Raw genomic sequence first — 27,301 nt, 5'->3', positions numbered from 1 at the left:
CCTCAACTCACAGCCTTGAATATTTCTTGGTACAAATAATATAGTCAAGGAATATTTGTGAATGTGTTCAACTTAAGTCTGGAAGTCATTCCTAACAACTTATGTAGCTGTCTTCTTTCGAATAAAGTATTTAATCAGGCAGTATGTGAAAGCAAATTTTCATGATTTCTGGGTAGCAGATTTCTGATTTTCATCTTAAGTGTCAAGCAAATCTTAATATTTGATGTTCCTGTGGCTGATGTACTTTTTGCGTAAAGTTCACTTTGTTTTAATAAGTATACCCCAAAAAAGTGATATTTGACTACCATGATTTCTTTTTTTGCTGAATTATTTGGGACAATAGATGAACCATGCACAGAAGTATTTTGAGGGAATTGTTTCTTATATTTTAAACATAAATCTGTTATAATAGAACAATGGGAAAAATGTGTTCTCTTGAGACACATTTTCAGGATGTCATCTAATTGGTAATGCAAGGCACATTTATATTTCTGACTATACAGGGTGCTTGTGAAAAGATGTATATTTTAAAAATCAGAAAATTGAAACTCTCAAACATTAATAGGTTCTCTACATGTGTCTTTTAAGGCATGTGTATATTTTTAACTTGATTTCTAGACAAAGGAGCTTTTTTACTAGGAATTTCTTAATATTCTATAGACCTGGGGAAGTTCATGACAGCTCTGTGCCATCGAAAACACATCAGCATGTTTGGATCATTACTCTCCACTGATAAAATTATCTCTCTTAATAACCAACTGTACATCCTTTTTTTTGTATTTCAATTTTACTACAATATTAAACACTCCAGAAATGACAGTGCTAATTTTTCACATACCTCTTTCATGTACTCTATTTTGCTAAATAAATTATTCACTAAATTTTGCATATGGTTCATTAATCCTCAATTGTGTGGCTTTATTTTTTTCCTTTTAGAGGTTTAAAAGTAAGGTCTGCAGCATTTCTAAATAAAGCCCTTTTCTGGCTGTTCATTGTGCCCTGAAGTGTATAATTGGATTCTTTAGTCATATATCTTAAAAATGCACCACTAACAGAGTTGGAAAAATGTAGCATTACTAAGTTTAAATGCAAGAATTCTATGCATTCAAATAAAATTTACACGAGAAGATGTATTATCTTAGTTTGCCAGAAAGCCATTTTAGTGTTTCAGGCAACAAATTGCTCATGGTACATTTTCTACTCCAACATATTCCAGACTGAATAAAAATAAAAGGTACAATTTCAAATGCTATCACCAACAATTTGCTTCTTTTTATGGCACATTTTAGGTTTTCTTAGTGTGGGTGATTTAATTTCACAAAGAAAGTACATTTTATCTTAGTGTCTCTGTGTACCTTACCTATCATGTTTCTGCAGTTATGAAAATGAACAGATACCAAGCATAAAATCTCATATTTTTGAATCCATGAATTATAGTGAATTATGACTTACAGTTCTTTAAAGCAGTGCTGCATGGTGTTAAGAACAGATATCCTGCAATCAGATGACCTAAAGTCTCGGCTCTGCCACTGACTAGGTTAGGTAAGTTTGTAACCATTCTGTGCTTCAGCTACCTCATCAGTAAAGTGGAGATAATAATAGTACTAACTGCACAGGGTTGTGCTGAGGTTTACATCAGAAATTTGTATAAAATAGTAAGATCATATACTTGACAAGTAATAGCTAGTTTTTTTCTTTTTCTTTTTTCTTTTTTTTTTTTTTTTTTTTTTTTTGGAGTCTTGCTCTGTCTCCCAGGCTAGAGTGCAGTGGCACCATCTCAGCTCACTGCAAGCTCCACCTCCCGGTTTCGCGCCATTCTCCTGCCTCAGCCTCCTGAGTAGCTGGGACTACAGGCACCCGCCACCGCGCCCAGCTAATTTTTTTTGTATTTTTTAGTAGAGACAGGGTTTCACCGTGTTAGCCAGGATGGTCTCGATCTCCTAACCTCGTGATCCTCCCGCCTCCCAAAATGCTGGGATTATAGGCATGAGCCACCGTGCCAGGCCAATAGCTAGTTTTTTTCTAAAACCTTATTTTATATCCAAAATATAATATTATTAAGTTCTTACTATTTATCGGCTCTTGTACCAGGAACTCAGGGAAACAACTGTGGTCAAAAGAGACATGGTCTGCATACTTTCTAGAAAGTCTGATTGCAGTGAAAAAACTGTATAAAAGGCATAAATTTATATACCTGACCACTTCTCACCACCATCACTGCTACCACCCTGTTTCATCATGTCTTGCCTCCACACTGGTCTCCCTGTTTGTCTCTTTGCCCCTATTTTCTATTCTCAATGAAGCAGCCAGAGAAATCCTTCTAAAAGACTAGACTGATAATGTCACATCACTGCTCAAAGCACAGCAATGGCTTCCGTTTCACTAAGAATGAAAGCTTGACTCCTTATACTGGCTTCCAAGGCCAGGATGATCAGCCCTTTCTTCTCTGACTTTTTTTTTCCTGGTTCTCTATACCTCACTTACACTTTTCTAACTACACTGGTCTCCTTACTCCGTCTCAACAGCACCAGTGTACTTACAACTCAGGGTCTTTGTACAAGTTATTTTGGCTTCCTGAGACCATCTTCCTCTAGGTATCCTCTTGACTAATTTTCTTCCTTCTTTGAATTTTGCAAAACTAATACCTTCTTAATGAAGTCTGTCCTAATCACTTTATATAAAATTGTAATCTGCCTCCGCTTCCCATATGAAATGGCTCTGTCTTTTCTGTTTTTCCTACAGTACTTATCATTTTCCAACATTATACATAATTTAGATATTTGTTATATTTATTTGTGAATATATATAATGTTTGTAAGCACGTATATGTAAACATCACAGGTTAGAGATCTGTTTTGTTTACTGTTGTTTCCCAAGAACTCAGAGAAATGCCTGACAATTAGTAGGCATTCAATAAATTTTTTTTAGATAAATCAAAATTTTCAACAAATATGCTAGTTCAGAGTGTTTAAACTCAATGATATGTTATTTTCAAACTAAACAGCATGAGAGAGGAAAGAGGTGAAAAGGAACTTAAAAGTAATGGCAGAAACTGCAATTACTTTTGCATCAACTTAATACATATAGTCATAAATCACAACCATGTATCAGTCAGGGACAAACTGCATATATGATGTTGACCCCATAAGATTATAATAGAGCTGAAAGATTCCTACCACCTAGTGACATTGTAGCCACCTTAACATCATAGTACAACACATTACTCATGTGTTTGCAGTGAAGCTGGCGTAAAGAAACCTGCATGCCAGTCATATAAAAGCCTATCACATGTAATTATTACATAATACTTGATGACAGTATAATGACTATGTAACTTGTTTATGTATTTACTGTACATTTTATTCATTTAAGAGTATACTAATTCATATATATGTATATTACATACATATATATGTGTATATATATATATATGTATGTTAAGTGTAAAACAGCCTCAGGTTTTTCAGGGTGTATTCCAGAAGAAGGCATTGTTACCATAAGAGATGACAGCTCCATGCGTGTTATTGCTCCTGAAAACCTTCCAGTGGGACAAGATGTGGATGTGGAAGACAGTGATATCAATGATTCTGACCCTGTGTAGGCCTGGGATAATGTATATGTTTGTGTCTTAGTTTTTAACAAAAAAGTTTAAAAAGGAAGAAAGAGAAGACCACAAAACAACTCGAAAACAAATAAGACAATGGCAAAACTCCTTATCGATCGGTAGTAACATTGAATGTAAACAGACTAACCTCTGAAATCAAAAGTCAAAGTGGCTGAATGGATGAAACACCAAGACTCAATGATCTGTTGCCTACAAGAAACACACTTTACCTATAAAGATGCACATAGACTAAAAATAAAGGGATGGAAAAGGATATTACATGCAAATGGCAACCAAAAAATAATAGGAGTAGCTATACGTATATCAGACAAGATAGATTTCGAGACAGAAACTATAAGAAGAGACAAAGAAGATTATTATATAATAATAAAAGGGTAAATTCAGCAAAAGGATGTAACAGTTGTAAATATATATGCACCAACACTGGAGCACTCAGATATATAAAGCAAATATTATTAGAAATAAACAGAGAGATTGACCCCAATCAACAAAGAAACATCAGACTTAATGTGTACTACAGAACAAATTGACCCAGCAAATATTTACAAATCATTTCATCCAGTGGCTGAAGAATACACATTCTTCTCAATGCATGAATTACTCTCAAGGACAGACCATATGTTAGGTAAAAAATAAATTTTAAAACATTCAAAGAAATAATACCAATTATCTCCTCTAGCCACAGTGGAATAAATGAAATCAATAATAAAAACAATTTTAGAATTCTATGAACATATGGAAACTAAACAATATGTTCCTGAATGACCAGTGTGTCAATGAAGAAATCAAGATGAAAATGGAAAAATTTATCTAAATAAATGATAATGAAGACAAAATATACCAAAATCTATCAGATACAGTGAAATGAATGCTCAGAGGTAAGTTTATAGCTATAAGTGCCTACATCAAATAAGTAGAAAAATGTCAAATTAACAACCTAACAATGCATCTTCAAGAACTAGAAAAGCAAGAGCAAGCAAAACCAAAATTAGTAGAAGAAATAAGAAGATCAGAGCAGAAATGAATATAATTGAAATAAAGGAATGCAAAGGTTCAATGAAACAAACAACTGCTTTTTGAAAAGATCAACAGAATTGACAACTCTTTAGCCAGAATAAGAAGAAAAGACAGAAGACCCAAATAAATAAAATCAGAGACAAAAAAGGAGACATTACAACTGATATCACAGAAATTCAAAGGATGGTTAGGGGCTACTATGAGCAATTATATGACAATAAATTGGGAAACCCAGAAGAAATGGATAAATTTCTAAATATATATGACTTACCAATATTGAACCATGAAGAAATAAAAAGCCTGAACAAACCAACAGCAGGTAACATGATTGAAGCCTAGTAAAAAGTCTCCCATCAAAGAAAGGCCTAGAAACTAATGGCTTCACTGTTGAATTTTACCAAATGATTAAAGAAAAACAAATAACAGTCCTAATGAAATTATTCTAAAAAATACAACAGAAGGGACTAATTCCAAACTTATTCTATGAAGTCAGCACTAACTAGCTTGATACTGAAGCCAGACAAAGACACATCAAACTATATATATATTTATATATATAAAAATATATATATACAAATAGTTTTCTTATGTGTGTGTGTATATATATAAATATATATATATATTCTATGAAGTCAGCACTAACTAGCCTGATACTGAAGCCAGACAAAGACACATCAAACTATATATATATAAAAATATATATACAAATAGTTTTCCTATATGTGTATATATATAAGTGTATGTATAATATATATATTTATATATTATTATATGTATATATATACAAATATGTATTAATATATACACATACACACATATAAGAAAACTATTTGCCTGAATCGTTGTATATAACAGAACAGCCCTCTTTCAAATAAGCAGAAAACAACAGCTAATTTCAGTACCTACAACATCCTGACTATCCAGAGTTCTTGAGTCTATCCCCGTGACAACTTTACTGCTAGCATAATCAGCATTTGAGAAAACTAGCACACTAAACAAAACTACATCCAAGGACTCCCACAGATTCCATTTCACTTCCCTGCCACCTCCAGCAGAGCAGGTGCTTGTATCCATGTCTGGGAGACCTGAAGACAGATCACATCACAGGACTCTTTGCAGACATTCCCCAGCACCAGCCCAGGACCAATGGCCCCAGTGGGTCAATAGCAATCACTGCAGTCTCACTCTCAGGAAGCCCAATTCGTAGGGGAAGGGGGAGAGTGCCACATCAAAGAATCAACCCATGGGACGAAAGAATCTGAACAGAAGCCTTTGAGTTCCAGGTCTTTCCACTGAAAGTCTACCCAAATGAGAAGGAACCAGAAAAGTAATTCTGGTAATATAAAAAAGCAAGATTCCTTAACATTCTCCAAAAGATCACACTAGCTCTCCAGGAATGGATTTAAACCAAGAATAAATCTCTGAGTTGCCAGATAAAGAATTCAGATGGTTAATTGTAAAGCTACTCAAGAAGGTACAAGAGAAAGGTAAAAATCAACTTAAAAGAAGTTTAAAAAACAATATAGAATATAAATAAAAAACTCTCCAGAGAAATAGATATCATAAAGTAAAAACAAACAAACAGCAACCAGAAAACCCCCCACAACTTCTGGAAATGAAAGACACACTTAGAGAAATAAAAAATACATTAGAATGTTTCAACAATAGACTAGAACAAGTATGAGAAAGAACTTCAGAGTTTGAAGACAAGGCTTTCAAATTAACCCAATCTGACAAAGAAAAGAAAAAAAATTTTTTAAATGAACAAAGCCTCCAAGAAATTTAAGATTATGTTAAACAACCAAACATAATAATAGATGTTCCTGGGGAAGAAGAGAAATCTAAAAGGTTGGAAAACTTATTAAAGGGAATAATCAAGGAAAACTTTCCTGGTCTTTCTAGAGATCTAGACATTAAAATACAAGAAGCTCAAAAAACATCCAGGAAATTGATCATGAAAAGATTATCACCTGGGCACACAGTTTTCAGGTTACCTAAAGTCAAGACAAGGGAAAGAATCTTAAGAGCTGTGAGGCAAAAGGATCAGATAACCTAAAAAGAAAAACCTATTAGATTAACAGCAAATTTCTCAGCAGAATACAAGCCAGAAAGGATTGAGGTCCTATCTTTAGCCCCCTTAAACAAAATAATTATCAGCCAAGAAATTTGTATCCAGTGAAACTAAGCTTCATAAATGAAGGATGGTTTTCAGACAAACAAATGCTGAGCGAATATGCTACTACCAAGCCAGCACTACAAGAAATGCGAAAAGGAGTTGTAAATCTTGAAATAAGACCTAAAATACACCAAAATAGAACCTCATTAAAGCATAAATCTCACAGGACCTACAAAACTATAACACAATTTAAAAGAAAAAGGTATTCAAGCAACAACTAGCAGGATGAATAAAGCAATACCTAACGTCTCAATACTAATATTGAATGTGAATGATCTAAATTCGCCAATTAAAAGATACAGATGGCAGAATGGATGAAAATCCACCAACCAAGTATCTGCTGTCTTTAAGAAATTCACCTAACACATAAGGACTCACATAAACTTAAGGTAAAGGAGTGGGAAAAGATATTCCTTGCAAATGGACACCAAAAGCAAGCAGGAGTAGCTATTCTTATATCAGACAAAACAGACTTCAAAGCAACAACAGTTAAAAAAAAGGCAAAGAGGGACATTATATAATAATAAAAGAAATAGTCCACAGGAAAATATCACAATCCCAAATATATATGCACCTCACACTGGACTTTCCAAATTTATAATGCAGTTACTACTAGACCTAACAAATGAGACAGATGGCAACACAATGATAGTGGAGGACTTTAATACTCCACAGAGAGCATTAGACAGGTGGTGAAAACAGAAAGTCAACAAAGAAATAATGAACTTAAAATATATTCTAGAACAAATGGGCTTAACAGATATTTACAGAACATTCTACTGAAGGACTGCAGAATATACATTCTTTTCTTTTTTTTATACTTTAAGTTTTAGGGTACATGTGCACAACGTGCAAGTTAGTTACATATGTATACATGTGCCATGTTGGTGTGCTGCACCCATTAACTCGTCATTTAACATTAGGTATATCTCCTAATGTTATCCCTCCCCCCTCCCCCCACCCCACAACAGGCCCCGGTGTATGATATTCCCCTTCCTGTGTCCATGTGTTCTCATTGTTCAATTCCCACCTATCAGTGAGAACATGCGGTGTTTGTTTTTTTTGTCCTTGCAATAGTTTGCTGAGAATGATGGTTTCCAGCTTCATCCATGTCCCTACAAAGGACATGAACTTATCCTTTTTTGTGGCTGCATAGTATTCCATGGTGTATATGTGCCACATTTTCTTAATCCAGTCTATCATTGTTGGACATTTGGCTTGGTTCCAAGTCTTTGCTATTGTGAATAGTGCTGCAATAAACATACGTGTGCATGTGTCTTTATAGCAGCATGATTTATAATCCTTTGGGTATATACCCACTAATGCGATTGCTGGGTCAAATGGTATTTATAGTTCTAGATCCCTGAGGAATCACCACACTGACTTCCACAATGGTTGAACTAGTTTACAGTCCCACCAACAGTGTAAAAGTGTTCCTATTTCTCCACATCCTCTCCAGCACCTGTTGTTTCCTGACATTTTAATGATGGCCATACTAACTTCCACAATGGTTGAACTAGTGTACAGTCCCACCAACAGTGTAAAAGTGTTCCTATTTCTCCACATCCTCTCCAGCACCTGTTGTTTCCTGACTTTTTCATGATTGCCATTCTAACTGGTGTGAGATGGTATCTCATTGTGGTTTTGATTTGCATTTCTCTGATGGCCAGTGATGGTGAGCATTTTTTCATGTGTCTTTTGGCTGCCTAAGTGTCTTCTTTTGAGAAGTGTCTGTTCGTGTCCTTCGCCCACTTTTTGATGGGGTTGTTTGTTCTTTTCTTGTAAATTTGTTTGAGTTCATTGTAGATTCTGGATATTAGCCCTTCATCAGATGAGTAGATTGCAAAAATTTTTTCCCATTCTGTAGGTTGCCTGTTCACTCTGATGGTAGTTTCTTTTGCTGTGCAGAAGCTCGTTAGTTTAATTAGATCCCATTTGTCAATTTTGGCTTTTGTTGCCATTGCTTTTGGTGTTTTAGACATGAAGTCCTTGCCCATGCCTATGTCCTGAATGGTATTGCCTCAGTTTTCTTCTAGGGTTTTTATGGTTTTAGGTCTAACGTTTAAGTCTTTAATCCATCTTGAATTAATTTTTGTATAAGGTGTAAGGAAGGGATCTAGTTTCAGCTTTCTACATATGGCTAGCCAGTTTTCCCAGCACCATATATTAAATAGGGAATCCTTTCCCCATTGCTTGTTTCTCTCAGGTTTGTCAAAGATCAGATAGTTGTAGATATGCAGCGTTATTTCTGAGGGCTCTGTTCTGTTCCATTGATCTATATCTCTGTTTTGGTACCAGTACCATGCTGTTTTGGTTACTGTAGCCTTGTAGTATAGTTTGAAGTCAGGTAGCGTGATGCCTCCAGCTTTGTTCTTTTGGCTTAGGATTTACTTGTCAGTGCAGGCTCTTTTTTGGTTCCATATGAACTTTAAAGTAGTTTTTTCCAATTCTGTGAAGAAAGTCATTGGTAGCTTGATGGCACTGAATCTATAAATTACCTTGGGCAGTATGGCCATTTTCACAATATTGATTCTTCCTACCCATGAGCATGGAATGTTCTTGCATTTGTTTGTATCCTCTTTTATTTCTTTGAGCAGTGGTTTGTAGTTCTCCTTGAAGAGGTCCTTCACATCCCTTGTAAGTTGAATTCCTACGTATTTTATTCTCTTTGAAGCAATTGTGAATGGGAGTTCACTCATGATTTGGCTCTCTGTTTGTCTGTTATTGGTGTATAAGAATGCTTGTGATTGTTGCACATTGATTTTGTATCCTGAGACTTTGCTGAAGTTGCCTATCAGCTTAAGGAGATTTTGAGCTGAGATGATGGGGTTTTCTAGATATACAGTCATGTCATCTGCAAACAGGGACAATTTAACTTCCTCTTTTCCTAATTGAATACCCTTTATTTCCTTCTCTTGCCTCATTACCCTGGCCAGAACTTCCAACACTATGTTGAATAGGAGTGGTGAGAGAGGGCATCCCTGTCTTGTGCCATTTTTCAAAGGGAATGCTTCCAGTTTTTGCCCATTCAGTATGATGTTGGCTGTGGGTTTGTCACAGATAGCTCTTATCATTTTGAGATACGTCCCATCAATACCTAATTTATTGGGAGTTTTTAGCCTGAAGGGCTGTTGAATTTTGTCAAAGGCCTTTTCTCCATCTATTGAGATAATCATGGTTTTTGTCGTTGGTTCTGTTTATGTGCTGGATTACATTTATTGATTTGCATATGTTGAACCAGCCTTGCATCCCAGGGATGAAGGTCACTTGATCATGGTGGGTAAGCTTTTTGATGTGCTGCTGGATTTGGTTTGCCAGTATTTTATTGAGGATTTTTGCACTGATGTACATTCTATCCATTAGTACATGGAACATTCTCCAAGATAGACATATAATAGGTCATTAAAAAGTCTCAATAAATTTCAAGGAAATCAAAATTATATCAAGTACTCTCTCAAACCACAGTGGAATAAAATTGGAAGTTAACTCCAAAAGGAACTCTCAAGACTATACAAATACATGGAAATTAAATAATCTGCTCCTGAATGATCATTGGGTCAACAATGAAATCAAGATGGAAATTAAAAAATTCTTTGAACTGGCCAGGCGCGGTGGCTCACACCTGTAATCCCAGCACTTTGGGAGGCTGAGGCAGGCAGATCACAAGGTCAGGAGATCGAGACCATCCTGGCTAACACAGTGAAACCCCATCTCTACTAAAAATACAAAAAATTAGCTGGGCATGGTGGCGGGCACCTGTAGTCCCTGCTACTCGGGAGGCTGAGGCAGGAGAATGGCGTGAACCCAGGAGGTGGAGTTTTCAGTGAGCTGAGATCGCACCACTGCAATCTAGCCTGGGTGACAAAGCGAGACTCCATCTCAAAAAAACAAAATTTTTTTTTGAACTGAATGATAATAGTGACACAACCTATCAAAACCTCTGGGAGGGCAGGTGCAGCAAGCAGCTCACACCTGTAATCCCAGCACTTTGGGAGGCCAAGGTGGGCGGATCACGAGGTCAGGAGATCAAGACCATCCTGGCCAACATGGTGAAACCCCATCTCTACTAAAATACAAAAAATTAGCCAGGTGTGGTGGTGTGCACCTGTAGTCCCAGCTACTCAGAAAGCGGAGCCTGGAGAATCGCTTGAACCTGGGAGGTGGAGGTAGCAGTGAGCCGAGATCACACCACTGCACTCCAGCCTGTCAACAGAGCAAGACTTTGTCTAAAAAAAAAAAGAAAAACTTTGGGATACAGCAAAAGCAGTGCTAAGAGGAAAGTTCATAGCCTTAAAGGCCCACATCAAAAAATCTGAAAGAGCACAACTAGATGATCTAGGTTCACACCTTAAGGAACTACAGAAACAAAAACAAAACAAACCCAGCAGAAGAAAAGAAATAACAAAGATCAGTGCAGCAGAACTAAATGAATTTGAAACAAAAAAACACAAAAGACAAATGAAACAAAAGGCTGGTTCTTTGAAAAGATAAATAAAATTGATAGACCATTAGCAAGATTAGCCAAGAAGAAAGAATATCCAAATAAGCTCAATTAGAAACAAGATGGGAGATATTACAACCAATAACACAGAAATGCAAAAGATCATTCAAGGCTACTATGAATACCTTTATGAAGACAAAGTAGAAAACCTAGAGGAGATGGATAACCTTCTAGAAATATACAACCCTCCTAGATTAAACCAGGAAAAAATAGAAACTCTGAGCAGACCAATAACAAGCAGCAAGATTGAAATGGTAACTTTTTTAAAATGCCAACAAAAAAATTCCAAGACCAGACAAATTCACAGCTGAATTCTATCAGACATTAAAAGAAGAATTGGTACCAATCCGATTGACACTATTCCACAGGATAGAGAAAAAGTAAATCCTCTCTAAATCATTCTATGAAGCCCGTATCACCCTAATACCAAAACCAGGAAAGGACGTAACAAAATTAAAAAAAAAAAGAAAGAAAGAAAACTACAGACTAATATCCTGATAAACATAGATGCAAAAATTCTCAACAAAACACTAGCTTACCAAATCTCACAGCATATTAAAAGATAATCCACCATGATCAGGTGTGTTTCATACCAGGGATGCAGGGACGGTTTAACATATGCAAGTCAATAAATGTGATATAGCACATGAATAGAATTAAAAACAAAAATCACATGATCATCTCAATAGACACAGAAAAAGCATTTGACATAATCCAGTATCCTTTATGATTAAAAACCTCAGCAAAATCGGCATAGAAGAGACATACCTTAAGGTAATAAAAGCCATCCATGACAAACCCACAGTCAACATTATACTGAATGGGGAAAAGTTGAAACCATTCCCTGAGGACTGAAATAAGACAAAAATACCTGCTTTTACCACTTCTATTCAAAATAGCACTGGAAGTCCTAGCCAGAGCTGTCATACAAGAGAAAGAAATAAAGAACATCCAAATAGGAAACAGAATGTCAAACTGTGATGTTTGCCAATGATATGAACACATAGCCAGAAAACCCTAAAGACTCATCCAAAAAGCTCCTAGAACTGATAAATGAGTTCAGTAAAGCTTCTGGGTACAAAATTAATGTACACAAATCAGTAGCACTGCTATCCACCAACAGTGAACAAGCTGAGAATCAAATCAAGAACTCAACCCCTTTTACACAGCTGCACCAAAAAAAAAAAAATTATTAGGAATATACCTACCCAAGGAGGTGAAAGATCTCTACAAGGAAAACTACACAGCTGAAAGAAATTATAGATGACATGAACATATGGAAACACATCCCATGATCATCGATGGGTGGAAACAATATATTGAAAATGACCATACTGTTAAAAGCAATCTACAAATTCAATGCAATTCCTATCAAAATACCATCATCATTCTTCACAGAACTAAAAAAAACAAATCCTAAAATTTATATGGAACCAAAAAGCCCACATAGCCAAAGCAAGACTAAGCAAAAAGAACAAATCTGGAGGCATCGCATTACCCAACTTCAGACTATACTACAAGGTTATAGTCACCAACACAGCATGTTACTGGTATAAAAATAGGCACATAGACCAATGGAACAGAATAGAGGACCAAGAAATAAAGCCAAATACTTACACTCAATTGATCTTTGACAAACCAAACAGAAACAAAAAGTGGGGAAAGGATACCCTATACAACAAATGGGGCTGGGATAATTGGCAAGCCACATGTAGGAGAATGAAATGGATCCTTGTGTTAGTCAGTATTCTCTAGAGGGACAGACCTAATAGGATATATATAAACTCCCATATATATATATATATATATATATATATATAAAGGGGAGTTTAATAAGGAGTATTAACTCATATGATTCCAAGGTCCCACAATAGGTCATCTGCCAGCTGAGAGCAAGGAAGCCAGTCCAAGTTCCAAAGCCAAAGAACTTGGAGTCCCATGTTTGAGGGCAGGAAACATCAAGCATGAGAAAGATGTAGGCTGGGATGCTAAGCCAGTCTAGTCTCCTCAGGTTTTTCTGCATGCTTTTTATTCTGGCCACCCTGGCAGCTGATTAGATGGTGCCCACCCAGATTATGGGTGGGTATGCCTTTCCTAGCCCACTAATTCAAATGTTAATCCCTTTTGGCAGCACCCTCACAGACACACACAGAATCAATACTTTGCATCCTTTAGTCAAGTTGACATTCAGTATCAAACATCACAAGTCCACACCTTGTCAACTTGAACCCATACACAACTCCTGAGATCAGAATCTTCCAATAAAGACAATAATAAGGTAATAATTATGCCTAACATGTAACAGCTATCCTTTGTACAACCAGAAATACACAAATCCCCAATCCAAATGCTACTACATAAAATTAACAATACTTAAATTCTGATATGAAGTTAATAAATCTCATGTCACATAATATAGGAAAAAAATAAAATGAAGATATTTTCTTAGTACAAGTGTATATATGCACAGACATGTTTTTAACAAAAGAAGGAGGAAATACTCAAGACAATTACAGTCCTCATTTAGGTCACTTAGCTGGTATTGATGACTACCTTCTTCTACTACCCGTTCTGCATTCCCTTTGCCTTCAGCAAGCACCTCAGCAGGTCGTGTTTTTTTTCCTAGTGGGGTGACCCAAACCTTCATTCCTGAAGGATCTAGGTCATTTGTAGTCCTGCCTGGATTGAGTTGTTGTAGTTTCCCATTGACCTTAATCACAGGGCATGGTAATACTAAGAGACAGCAAGGGATCTGCTGTATTCCATGCATACTCTTCCTTACCTCCCTTGTGTAGTAGTAGACTGATTTTATCTTGATAGTCTGGGTCAGTCATTCCAGCCAACACTGTAACTCCCCTCTTAGCCTGTTGACTTAAAGGTAGGAAGATCCCAAAGTGTCCAGGTGGCAATCTTAACTTCCAGTTTAATGGAATCATTGTTGTGTCTCTTGGTGGCAGTGTACTTCCCTCTGCAACTAAGACCTCTAGGCTAGCAGAATGTCGTGGGAATAGCCATAATCAAAAAATTAAAAAAAGTAGATGCTGGCATAGATGTGGTAAACAGGGAGCATTTCTACACTGCTGGTGGGAATGTAAACTAGTACAGCCACTATGGGAAACTGTGTGGAGATTCCTTAAAGAACTAAAAGTAGAACTACCATTTGACTCAGCAATCCCACTACTGGGTATCTACCCAGAGGAAAAGAAGTCATTATTTGAAAAAGATACTTGCACACAATTCACAATAGCAAAATCGTGGAACCAACCCAAATGCCCATCAATCAACGAGTGGATAAAGAAACTGTGGTGGTAGATAGATAGATGATTGATTGATAGATATATAGATAGATAGATAGATAGATAGACAGATAGATATAGTTAGATAGATAGATATACCAGGCTCACACCTGTAGTTCCAGCACTTTGGGAGGCCAAGGTAGGTAGATCACTTGAGGCCAGGAGTTCGAGACCAGCCTTGCAACATGGTGAAGTATTCCATATATATAACAGAATACTACTCAGCCATAAAAAAGAATGAATTAACAGCATTTGCAGTGACCTGGATGAGATTGGAGACTGTTCTTCTAAGTGAAGTAACTCAGGAATGGAAAAGCAAACATCGTATGTTCTCACTGATATGTGGGAGCTAAGCTATGAGGATGCAAAGGCATAAGAATGATACAATGGACTTTGGGGAGTTGTAGAGAAGAGAGGCAAGGGCGAGAGATAAAAGGCTACAAATAGGGTGCAGTGTATATGTACACCTGCTAGGGTGACGGGTGCACTGAAATCTCACAAATCATCACTAAAGAATTTATTCATGTAACCAGATACCACTGCTATTCCAATAACTTATGGAAAAATAAATAAATAAAATGGTAATAACTTATGGAAAAATAAATTTTAAAAACCATAATAATGCATGATAAAAATAAAATAAGATGAAAAACTTAATTGATAAATGTGTGTGTTGCAACTGCTCCACTGACTGGCTGTTCCCACATCTCTTTTCCTCTCCATGGGCCTCCCTATTCCCTAAGACACAATAATTTTGAAATTAGGTCCATTAAAACCCTACAATTTCCTCTAATTGTTCAAGGGAAAGGAAGAGTCACACATCTCTCACTCTAAATAAAAATCTAGAAATGATGAAGATTAGTGAGGAAGGCATATTGAGAGCCAAGACAGGCCGAAAGCTCAGCCTCTTTGCCATACAGTTAGCCAAGTTGTAAATGCAAGGAAAAGCTGTTGAAAGAAATTAAAAGTGCTACTTCAGTGAACAAAAGAATAATAGGAAAGTGTGCTCGCTTCAGCAGCACATATCCTAAAATGTGGAACGATACAGATGATTAGCATGGTCCCTGGGTAACAATGACACGCAAATTCGTGAAGCATTCCATACTTTTGTAAAATAAATAAAAAAAGAATAATAAGAAAGTAAAACAGCCCTATTGTTGATATGGATAGAAGATCAAACCAGCTACAATATTTCATTAAGCCAAACCCTAATCCAGAGCAAGTCTCTAACTCTCTTCAATTCTATAAAGGATGAGAGAGGTGAAGAAGCTTCAGAAAAAAAGTTAGAAGCTAACAGAGTTTGGTTCATAAGGGTTAAGAAAAGAAACCATCTGTATAAAATAAAAGTGCAAGGGGAAGCATCAAGTGCTGATGTAGAAGCTGCAGCATGTTATCCAGAAGATCTAGCTAAGGTAAGTGATGAAAGTGTCTACACTAAACACCTAGTTTAAAAGCTTCCAATGACAGACTGTCTTGTCAGTGGCTAGTGGCTAATGTAGCTGGTGACTTTAAGTGGAAGCCAATGCTCAGTTATCATTCTGAAAATTTTAGGGCCCTTAGGAATTATGTTAAATCTATCCTGCTTGTGCTCTGTAAATTGATTATCAAAGCCTGGATGACAGCACATCTGTTTATAGCATGGTTTACTGAACATTTTAAGCCCACTGTTGAGATTTCTTTAAAAATATTACTGCTCATTAACAATACACCTGGTCTCCCAAGAGGTCTTATGGAGATATACAAGGATATAAGTGCTGTTTTGATGTCTGCTAGCATAGCAACCATTCTGCAGCCTATGAATCAATGAGTAATTTTGACTTTTAAGTCTTATGGTTTAAGAAATACATTTAGTGGCCAGATGGGGTGGCTCACACATGTAATCCCAGCACTTTCAGAGGCCAAGGCAGAAAAATCACTTGAGGCCAGGAGTTCGAGAATAGTGTTGCAACATGGTGAAACTCCATCTCTACTAAAAATACAAGAATTAGTTGGGCATGATGGCACATGCCTGTAATCCCAGCTACTCGGGAGGCTGAGGCATGAGAATAGCCTGAACCTGGGAAGCGGAGATTTCAGTGAGCCAAGATCATGCCACTGCACTCCAACTTGGGCAACAGAGCAAGACTCGAAGGGAAGGGGAAGGGGAGGGGAAGGGGAAGGGGAGAGGAAGGAAGGAAGGAAGGAAGGAAAGGAAGGAAGGAAGGAAAGGAAGGAAGGAAGGAAGGAAAGAAGGAAGGAAAGAAAAGAACATGTAGTAAGGCTACAGTTGCCATAGATGGTGATTCTTCTGATGGATCTTGGCAAAAGTAAGTTGAAAGCCTTCTGCAAAGGATTCACCATTCTATATGCCATTAAGAATACTTGTGATTCATGGAAGGGGGTAAAAATGTAAAATTAACAGGAATTTAGAAAAATTTGATTTCAGCTGTCATGGATAGCTTTCAGGGATTTAAGACTTCAGTGCAGAAAGTAACTGCAGATGTGGTGGAAACAGCAAGACAACTAGAATTAAATGTGGATCTTAAAGATGTGATTGGATCTCATGATAAAACTTGAATGGATGAGGAGTTGCTTCTTACGGATGAGCCAAAAAAGTTATTTCTTGAGATGGAAATTAGTCCTGGTGAAGATGTTGTAAAAGTTGTTGAAATGACCCCCAAGAATTTAGACTACTATGTAAATTTAGTTGACAAAGTAGTGGCAGGATTTGAGAGGATTGATTCTAATTTTGAAAGAAGTTCTACTGTGGGTAAAATGCTGTCAAACAACATCTCATGCTCAGAGAAATCTTTCACCACCTTAATCAGTCAACAGCCATCTCAGTCGAGGCAAGAGCCACCACGAGCCAAAAGATTATGACTTACTGAAGGTTCCGATGTTCCTTAGCAATTTTTTTGCAAAGAAGTATTTTTAAATTAATGCATATTTATTATTGTTTTAGACATAATGCTGTTGCATACCTAATAAACTATCGTATAGGGTAAACATAACTTATATGCATTGGGAAACCAAAAAATTTTTGTGACTTGCTTTATTCGCTTTACTGTGGTGGTCTGGACTGAACCAACAATGTCTCCAAGATATGCCTCACTTATTACTGTGTTACAGTTGCCTACAGCATTCAGTACAGTAACATGCTATACAGGCCTGTAACCTAGGAGCAACAGGCAATACCATATAGCTTTGGTGTGTGGCGCACTATACCACATAGGTTGTATAAGTACAGTGTATGATGTTTGCACAATGATGAAACTGCCTAATGACACATTTCTCAGAGCAAGTTCTTATTAAGTGACCATGACTGTATTCCAAAGTGTGTCATTACTTAAAATAATATTAGGATCCATACATCTAGACATATTTCAAGCCTACCTGTATTCTTTTTAATAGATTTAAGATCAAAGAGTTTCGATCCTTTTGGGGATGATTTTATTCTTTGGAAAGAGCCAGAAGCTAATATAGTAAATAAACAAATTGGTTAAAACAACATTTTCTTTAAAAATAAAATAAGAGATGTGACTCAAATAATCAAACCAGTTGACTAGTGTCACTATTTGAGTTGGCAATCTCAAAATACTCTGGACAATGGAAAGAGTACTCAAGAAAGCCTCCCAAAAAGATCACTTTAAAAACTAACATTCATTTTGATACTTAAGGCTCAGTTAATTTTTAAAATCACGATAAATTGTAGTTACTTTTCTATACATGAAAACTAATAATATTATTTCTTCATGCAGACTTACCAAGTCAATATTCTCCTATGAACTTAAAACAAGGCTTTTTTTTTTTTTTTTTTTTGAGAAAGAGTTTCACTTTTGTTGCCCAGGCTGGAGTGCATTGGCACTATCTCGGCTCACTGCAACCTCTGCCTCCCGGGTTCAAGTGATTCTCCTGCCTCAGCTTCCCAAGTAGCTGGGATTACAGGCATGCACCGCCACGCCCGGTGAATTTTATATTTTTAGTAGAGACGGGGTTTCTCCATGTTGGTCAGGCTGGTCTCGAACTCCCAACCTTAGGTGATCAGCCCGCCTCAGCCTCCCAAAGTGCTGGGATTACAGGTGTGAGCCACCGCGGCCGGCCAAAACAACCATTTTAAGGCTTATGCATTTGGATTGGGTCCCAAGAAAATCAAGTGCCTAAAAGCCATGTAGACCTTAGGATGATTATAATTCCAACCTTAACCACCTTGTATTTTGTGACGTTGAATAAGAACCTTCAGTTCTCTGATTCTATTTTTTTCTCCTGTGCAAAAAAAAAAAAAAAAAAAATCTAAAATATTACTCAAAATATCATTTGTAGAATGAAAAGAAATAAAGTACATATAGCAACAAGTATCAAGACCAGCTCAGAAAACTTATAAGCCATTAATGCGTACCAAGTAGAGGACTTTACTTGCATTATCACATTCAGTCCTTCTAACAAGCCATGAGGTAGGTAGCAGTATTTTTATCTTGCAGAGAAGTCAAGTGAAGCTTAAGGAGGTTAAGAAAAACAAGGGTTTGTTCACTTCTCCTTTTCCAAAGTTGTTGTAACATTCATTAGATTTTAATAACTTGAGTAGTACTATAAGAATAGCCTAGCAGTACACCTATGTTTTGCTCCAACAAAAATTAAAGAAAGTTGTTTATGAGCTTAATGGAAATCCAATCCACAAAATGTTCTACCTTGTTTTAATTTAGGTCAGTGTATCTTTTATGTTTATAATGTTTGTTACTTTGGTTTTTCAATTTATGCCTTTCACTTACCTTGGTAGGTTACTTTGCATATTGTACTTATCTCTCCACCTTTGCAAATTTGAAAATTACTCTACTCATGGCATCTTATGGAATGGAAACAATTGAAAAACTCACCAAATTATTTCAGAAATAGGTGTGATAGTGTTTTGTCAATCCTGGAAAAGATTCAGATGTCAAGGAAAACATAACATGAAGAAAATAATGGAATGATTGAAAATTTCTTTGTGTAAAGAAAGAAACAAAAGATTTGTTTAGATTCAATTCTTATTGTTAATTTAAAAAGGAATATTCTTCTCTCTCTGCCTATTGTTTGTGATACCGGTAGGTGATATGAAGTGAGAACAAATTTTCTAATTTTTAGCTTCTAGAATAATGTTCCATGTTTGTGCCTACAGGTACCTTTGAAATGATCTGGTCCAAATTCCTCATTTTACAAATGAGGACACTGGGTCTCAGAGAATTGAAGTGTTATTCCCCAAACCACCCAATCAGCAAGTGATAGAACAGAGATAAAGCTGGGGCTCTGGCCACTCAGCCCCTATTGTCTGCTTTCCTACATTATGCAATTTTCCCTACAACTGTTCTCAATACAACTGACACCTACAATTCTTGGGCTTGAGGCAAGCTTGTAATTGGCCACACAACAGAAGAAAAAGTGTAATGAGCAATGTCAAACCTCAGAATACCAAATAAGGCTATTCTTCATCTTAGGCAGAAGAAAAAAGACAGAAAAATTTGGGCTAAGGACTTCTAAATACCATGAAAAGCACCTCTTGACTCTGATAAGCACACATAAGATATTCAAAGCTTGAATGTCACACAAAACTCAGGGCTTGGTATTTCAGAATTTCCCTGGAAATGAAAGGCCTCTAGATCCTGGCCATGAAAAAGAGTAAGATAACTCAGAACAAAAAGTTAGCTTTCTGCTATCTCAAGAGTGTCCAAATGAAATCAAATGCTTTATTTCACCCCTTCAATCTGTGACTCTGAGAAAAGGGACCATAGGCTTTCTTATTTTCTAACACTCAAAGCCTATCATAATCTTTTCTTCCCCCAGCATCTAATAATTAATTATGGAGTAAAGAAATGTTCAATCAGTTACCTCTGACAGATAGATAGACTGTGACGAAGTGGTCCCAATAAGTGGTAATATCACAGCTGCTTACTAGGAGGCTGGTTTATACTTTCAGCCATCATGTCATTTGTCCTTTCAGCCTTTTCCACAGGAAAAGTTATACCCATAGCATTGGGTATGGTTATAATTCAGCACTGGGCTGCTTCTAGGCTGTTCTCATTTTGCTGCCAATCAATTGGTCTCTGTGAGGAGTCAAAGAAATTCTACGTTGCAGCCAATTTCATCAGTCTGTAATTATTCTATTTCAAGAAACTCTGGCCAGGCACGGTGGCTCACACCTGTAATCCCAGCACTTGAGAGGCTGAGGTGGGTGGATTACGAGGTCAAGAGATCCATCCTGGCCAACATGGTGAAACCCCGTCTTTACTAAAAATACAAAAATTAGCTGTGCGTGGTGGCAGTGCGCCTGTAGTCCCAGCTACTCGGAAGGCTGAGGCAGGAGAATCGCTTGAACCCGGGAGGTGGAGGTTGCGGTGAGCCGAGATTGCACCACTGCACTCCAGCCTGGCGACAGAGTGAGACTCTGTCAAAAAAAAAAAAAAAAAATCCAACATATCCAATTCCAAACTTTAAAATAACAGATAAATTGTGGGGGTGTGTGAAAAATAACTATTTTCCAACTATATTTTCCAGATGACTCAATTAAAAATAAATTTGTTTAATGTGATAGTGTGTGAATAAGAATACCTTGGCCAGGCACGGTGGCTCATGCCTGTAAGCCCAGCACTTTGGGAGGCTGAGGTGGGTGGATCATTTGAGGTCAGGAGTTAGAGACCAGCCTGGCCAACATGGTGAAATCCCACCTCTACTAAAAATACAAAAATTAGCCAGGCGTGATGGTGCATGCCTGTAGTCATTATCTGAGACTGTTGCTGATACTGTCCTGATATTGCTGATACTGCTCATAGTTTCTGATTTTGTTCTGAAAACTGCTCTTTACAGTTGTCTTAAGCATTTAAGATAATTTAGAGACCTTTTATAACTCTAGATTATAATGAAATTTGCCATAACTAATAGCTTGTATTTTGTGAATACAAAATATCACCCTGAAGGAAAATGCTAACAGGTGAAAAAATACATTAGAGTTTTGAATTCTTCAGAGAAAGAAAGACATAGGAATTAATTTCAAGCTTTGCTGTTATTAAGCAGCATTTATAGCATACACAAAAATTCCATGAAAAATAGGGCAGGGTAGTTGACAAGAATCCTGAGCAAAATTCTACAGTAGATGTTCTGAGCACTTTTTTAATCATTCTGTAAAGAAAATGTACTTGGTAGGAGGCAGCAATGAACTCACAGACATGACTGGCATCTTTTGTTTTTGTTTTGTTTCTAAGATTACAAAAGTTGTAATAAGAGAACTATAATTGTAGCATATCTTGGTTTCAACTTGAAAACATTTATCACTCATTTATCTGAACATGACAGGGGATTGTGGCTGGTAATAGGAGAATTAGTTGGATTCATAACTGATTGAACAATGAAAGTTTTAAAATGTTAACTAATTAGTAATCTCAGTTTGGAAGAAAGTCTTTAGATATGGTCTGCCAGACTCTGGCTTTGGCTTATTCCAGAATGATGTAATTATCTAATTGGAAAATCACAGAAGATCCAATTCAACTTAAGGTAGAATTTCTAAATGATTTGATGTGTCTGAATAGGGCAACCTAAGGTGGTCAAGCAAAGATCAAACTCAAAATGGTAGAGAAGATGGCACTGAAGGTACATGAGGTTATAGGTACCTCTGGAAGTGGTAGAGAATAGAAGATGCTGATTGGATAAATGTCTGGGGCTCTCAGTCCACTTCTACTTCTTTGGATTTTGTTCCCTGTTAGATATTTTTTTCCTAAGCTAAAATGTCCAGGAAAATAAGGAAAAAAAAGAGAAAAGTACTGGATCAGATGATAATTTAAGTCTCTTCCAGATTTAGGATTCTACATCATTGCAACAACTGAGATTTGTTTGAAATGTGTTAAAGATATCTGCAAAAGATACCTCCCCTTAAGAGAGTTTCAAGAAATCACATTCCTCAGTTTGTGTGTGTATCTGTGCACCCAACTCGCAAATACACACATGCCTATGCATTTTAAGACTCCTCATCACTCAGTGCTAGGCTAGTGATTTCTTTTGCTGAATTGTCTCATATATCCAACACTCATAATTTTGATCCTCCTGCCAGTTTAAAAAATTGTAAATTTTCTCTTGTAGTTCAAAGATTTAAATTCACTTTACACACAATTAAACTAAATATATCAAGTGCCCAATTATCCTTTCAGAGCAGTTGAGGGCTTCAGAGTTACAATCATCAGTTTAGTTCCAGGTCTCCAGGAGGGACTCAGGTAAGCCCAAAGCTCAGAATGATTTTTTTTGATCCAGTGTGTGGGTATGCATTTCTGCCTTTCAAAACTAAATACCATATATAATTATATATTATATTAGTCCATTTTCTGTTGCTTATCACAGAATGTCTGAAACTGGGTAATTTAAAAGGATTTTTTTTTTTTTGCAGCTATGGAGGCTGACAAGTGTAAGTCGAGGGACTGCATCTGATAAGAGCCTTCTTGCTGGTGGGGACTCTACAGAGTCCCAAGATAGTACAGGGCATCATATGACAAGGGGACTGAGTGTGTTGCATGCTTGCTCAAGTTTCTCTTCCTCTTCTTATAAAGCCACTAGTTCCACTCCCATGATAACCCATTGATCCATTACTTCATGAATGGATTAATTCATTCATAAAGGCAGAACCTTCGTGATTCAATCTTCTCTTAACGGATCCACTTTTCTTGACATATATAATTATATCTAATCATCACAATATGTTAACATGTCTATTTCAGTGCCTTAAATATTGTAGGCACCTAAAAAATATAGTTGGATCTAATATATATAAATATAATTCATATATTATATATAAATTATATATATTTTATATATATTATATGTATACTATGTATTATATATATTATATATAATTTATATGTATTATATATATTATATATAATTTATATGTATTATATATATTATATATAAATTTATTTTACTTTAAGTTCTAGGATACATGTGCTGAATGTGCAGGTTTATTACATAGGTATACATGTGCCATGGTGGTTTGCTGCACCTGTCAACCGGTCATCTAGGTTTTAAGCCCCACGTGCATTAGGTATTTGTCCTAATGCTCTCCCTCCCCTTACTCCCCACACCCCAACAGGCCCCGGTGTCTGCTGTGCCCCTCCCTGTATCCATGTGCTCTCATTGTTCAACTCTCACTTATGAGTGAGAACATGTGGTGTTTGGTTTTCTCTTCCTGTGTTAGTTTGCTGAGGATGATGATTTCCAGCTTCATCCATGTCCCTGCAAAGGACATGAACTCATTCTTTTTTAGGGCTGTATAGTATTCCATGGTGTATAAGTAAAGGTCCCACTTTTTAATACTGCGACATTGGGAATTAACTTTCCAACACATGAAACTTGGGGGATACATTCAAACCAGAATATATATTGTGTCTATCTTTCAATAACAAATCAATCATTATACAGTAAGATTATTATTAAAAGTATAACCACAAAAATGAAGAGTATCTAAATGCAGCACCTAAATGCACATTCAACAAATACTTTTTGGCACCTCCCTGTGTCAGATATTGTTCTAGGCACAAGGGTTGCAACAGCAAACCATGACCTTAGAGACATTATACTCCAGTGGAGAAATTTAGACAATATACAAACAAATACGTATCAGGTAGTAATAACTGCTATTCAAAGAGATAAAGCAGGATTATGAGTACAAAGTAAGTGGGCTGCTATTTTGTACAAATGTGGGAAAATATAAGCTCTCTGTTCAAGAGCAAAGACTGCCTCAATCAAGATGCTTGCATAGAAAAAAAATAAGTGGCCCATTTTCATAATGCTCACTCTTTCTAAGGTTTTGTGCAGAGCAATTTCACCTGCCTGCTTTAGCTCCTCTCTTCCTTTGCTATGTATCTTTTATTTTGTGGTTTGTCTGGTTTCCTTTCGACTTCCTTAAGGTGTTAAGAGTTCTTCAGGATTGTGTTACTTGCAACTTTTTCTCCCATTGGCTGATTTTCTGCTGAAAATAAAGAGCTCTAAAACAGTTTCACTTCTATGCTCTTTAGCCCACAAACATGTTTTTTCTTCAAATTTTTTTTCAGTTTATATACATTTTTTCCATTTAAGAACATTTACTCCCATAGCTTTATTTTTTATAAACACATTAACTGTGTCATTCACATGAGAACTTATTTATATTTGTCAGCACAATAACATGGTAGTTAACAGATAAAGACTCATCTGTTCCCTAAATAAAGGGCTAGAAGTCAAATTTTGGGTCTTTTTATGTGTATCACCTAAATTATTATTATTAATTAATTTATTTATTTATTTTGACACGGAGTCTCGCTCTGTTCCCCAGGCTGGAGTGCAGTGGCGCAATCTCGGCTCACTGCAAGCTCCGCCTCCTGGGTTCATGCCATTCTCCTGTCTCAACCTCCCGAGTAGCTGGGACTACAGGCGCCCGCCACCATGCCCCGCTAATTTTTTTGTATTTTTAGTAGAGACGGGGTTTCACCGTCTTAGCCAGGATGGTCTGGATCTCCTGATGGTCTGGATCTCCCGACCTTGTGATCCGCCCGCCTTGGCCTCCCAAAGTGCTGGGATTACAGGCGTGAGCCACCGCATCCGGCCAACTAAATTATTTTTAAATAATAAATCTAAGAAATGCTCTATTTGCCGTGGACAAAGAAACACGTTTTGAATTTTCTGTTAATCTCTTCAAACTAATATTACCTTGTATGATTAAGAAATTATATAAAGAAAGAATGATGATGTCATTGGGAAATAATTGTATAAGTATAAAAACATACTGTACAAACAATAGCATTGCTTAAACTACAAAATAGATTCTTGGCAAGATTTGTATTAGATGTGGGATAAACACCAAAGTTCATATAAAACTTTTCTAATTTTTTTCATAAATGAGCCTATAATCTCTATCTGTGTGTGTGTGTGTGTGTGTGTGTGTGTGTGTGTGTCCTTCTCTCTCATTCTCTCACTTGCTTGTTAAATGCTTTTGATTATAGTGTCTCTATCCTGCAAACATAAGTTATTTTTATTTTTAAGCATCTGGAAAAGATAAAAGGACAAAGTAAAGAAATGGGAGTCTTTTCTTGTCAGTTATAGGGCCTTTGATACTATTTTAAAGCACGATCTAGAAATGTTTTACACAGAGTGGAGTTAAAGATCTTCATTTTGTTATGACTTTTAAGAGTCTGATAAAATGTTTTTGTTGTTGTTAGCTTATTACTGTTACCTAAACATTTCACAAGTTCAGATTCATTGTTCTGCATCACCACAAACATGTTTTTGCAAAGTTAACGTACCAAACTATATCTATGATATCTATTATAAACTGTAAATATGTTCTGATTTACAGTGTTAACTGTGCATTCTCAAGTATCCCTGTAGTATCTCTAGTCTTGAACAAGTAGACTTTGACTTTTATTACAACTGAATTTGGGTGCAGGAAGGAGGCTGGCATACAAAAACAATAATTAGGTTAAGTCACTTGAGAAGGCAATATATTGAGATGAAAAGAGCTCTGAAAAATAAATAAAATAAAAATAAGGCCTTCAGGTTAGGCCTGGCAGTGTCATTAAGGTAGCTCAGTGTCATTTCAGGCAACTCACTAAAGGCCTCTAGAGCACTGTCCCTTATGGGTGTCTATCCAGAATGACAGCTACAGATGCCTCAGAGACCAACTAAATGTGGCAGTGGCCAGGGTCAGACAAAAGTGGTGGGGATTCTGATGAGCTGAAGACTACATATCCTTCCCAAAAGCATTAAATTCAAGATGCTGAAACATGGTAACAACTGTAGTATCCCTTTTAGCTCTAACATTCTGTGCTTTTGAGTTTTCAAATAAAATGAACATGTACTTATTAGGCAGCTGCGATGTAAAACCCTGTTATGACTTCAGAGAGACAACAGAAACGTATGAGCAATGTCTTCTGCCTTTGAAGCATACAGTCCAGCTAAAGAAATGAAACTGGGCAACAAGATAAAGAGGCCAGTTCTTCAAGCAACACAGGGAAAGCACACTAATTATTTAAGAAAAATGGATTTGTCCCTCTAAAAAGCAGTGGGCTGTGTCAGCAAGTGCTATAGTCATTTTCGGAATGGCAGTAGCCTCTAGCATGAGGGAATGAGGAAAGGCCTCACTGAAATAGTAGAGCTTAAGCCCACACTTCAGGTGTAGAGTCTAGATTGGAATAGTATGGGGTTATAAGCAGAATGTTTAACTTCTGGGAGACCCTTTATAAGCACTATTAAGAAGTCTGGCTTTAGTTTGTTTGTTTCTTAGTTTTTGTTAATGGAGAATGCTTATTGAGAAAATCAGTAGTAAAATTTTAGTAAAAAAACAGTCTTTAGATTATTCTGATGTCAGTCTGGCTGAGGTATATACATTTCAATGTTGGCGTTGGAAACTTTTCCACAGATTTACTTAGTGAATAAATGCATTTATTTGATCACAACAGAATGCATTTATCACCACAGTATTTGCATTTTTATTCCACTGAGCATCTGTTTTCTCTACACTGGCATCTCTAGTTATAATCTTTTTTCAGTGAAACATATTTCACGAATGTTTTCAAGTGCTAGGAATGCAGAATGATGAAGCAAAATGGAGCCTAATAATGACTCATAGTGGTATTATGATTTTAAATTTATAACTTTCACATGCATGTTAAGCATTTATTCCTTTAAAAATTCCATAGTATAGGCTTTATTATTCATTTTAC

The 27,301-nt window shown here is 36.5% G+C and overlaps 2 long non-coding RNA genes and 1 other non-coding gene across 5 annotated transcripts in view; 2 read left to right on the top strand and 1 right to left on the bottom strand.

Moving 5' to 3' along the window:
• Nucleotides 1-27,301, top strand: part of LOC104005809 (uncharacterized) — a 557,346-nt gene that overhangs the window by 454,299 nt on the left and 75,746 nt on the right. The gene's annotated exons all lie outside the window — the stretch shown is intronic.
• The window catches only part of LINC02877 (long intergenic non-protein coding RNA 2877), a 111,914-nt gene that overhangs the window by 20,680 nt on the left and 63,933 nt on the right, over nt 1-27,301 (bottom strand). The gene's annotated exons all lie outside the window — the stretch shown is intronic.
• LOC112208758 (U6 spliceosomal RNA) lies at nt 15,619-15,724 on the top strand. Its single transcript, XR_002943333.1, has one exon. It is a non-coding gene; the product is annotated as a U6 spliceosomal RNA (small nuclear RNA).

Source organism: Pan troglodytes, chromosome 2 (genome assembly GCF_028858775.2).
Source record: "Pan troglodytes isolate AG18354 chromosome 2, NHGRI_mPanTro3-v2.0_pri, whole genome shotgun sequence".
Classification (NCBI taxonomy): domain Eukaryota; kingdom Metazoa; phylum Chordata; class Mammalia; order Primates; family Hominidae; genus Pan; species Pan troglodytes.
Note: the sequence above shows the minus strand (reverse complement) of the source record. Positions and strands in the feature narration are given on the sequence as shown.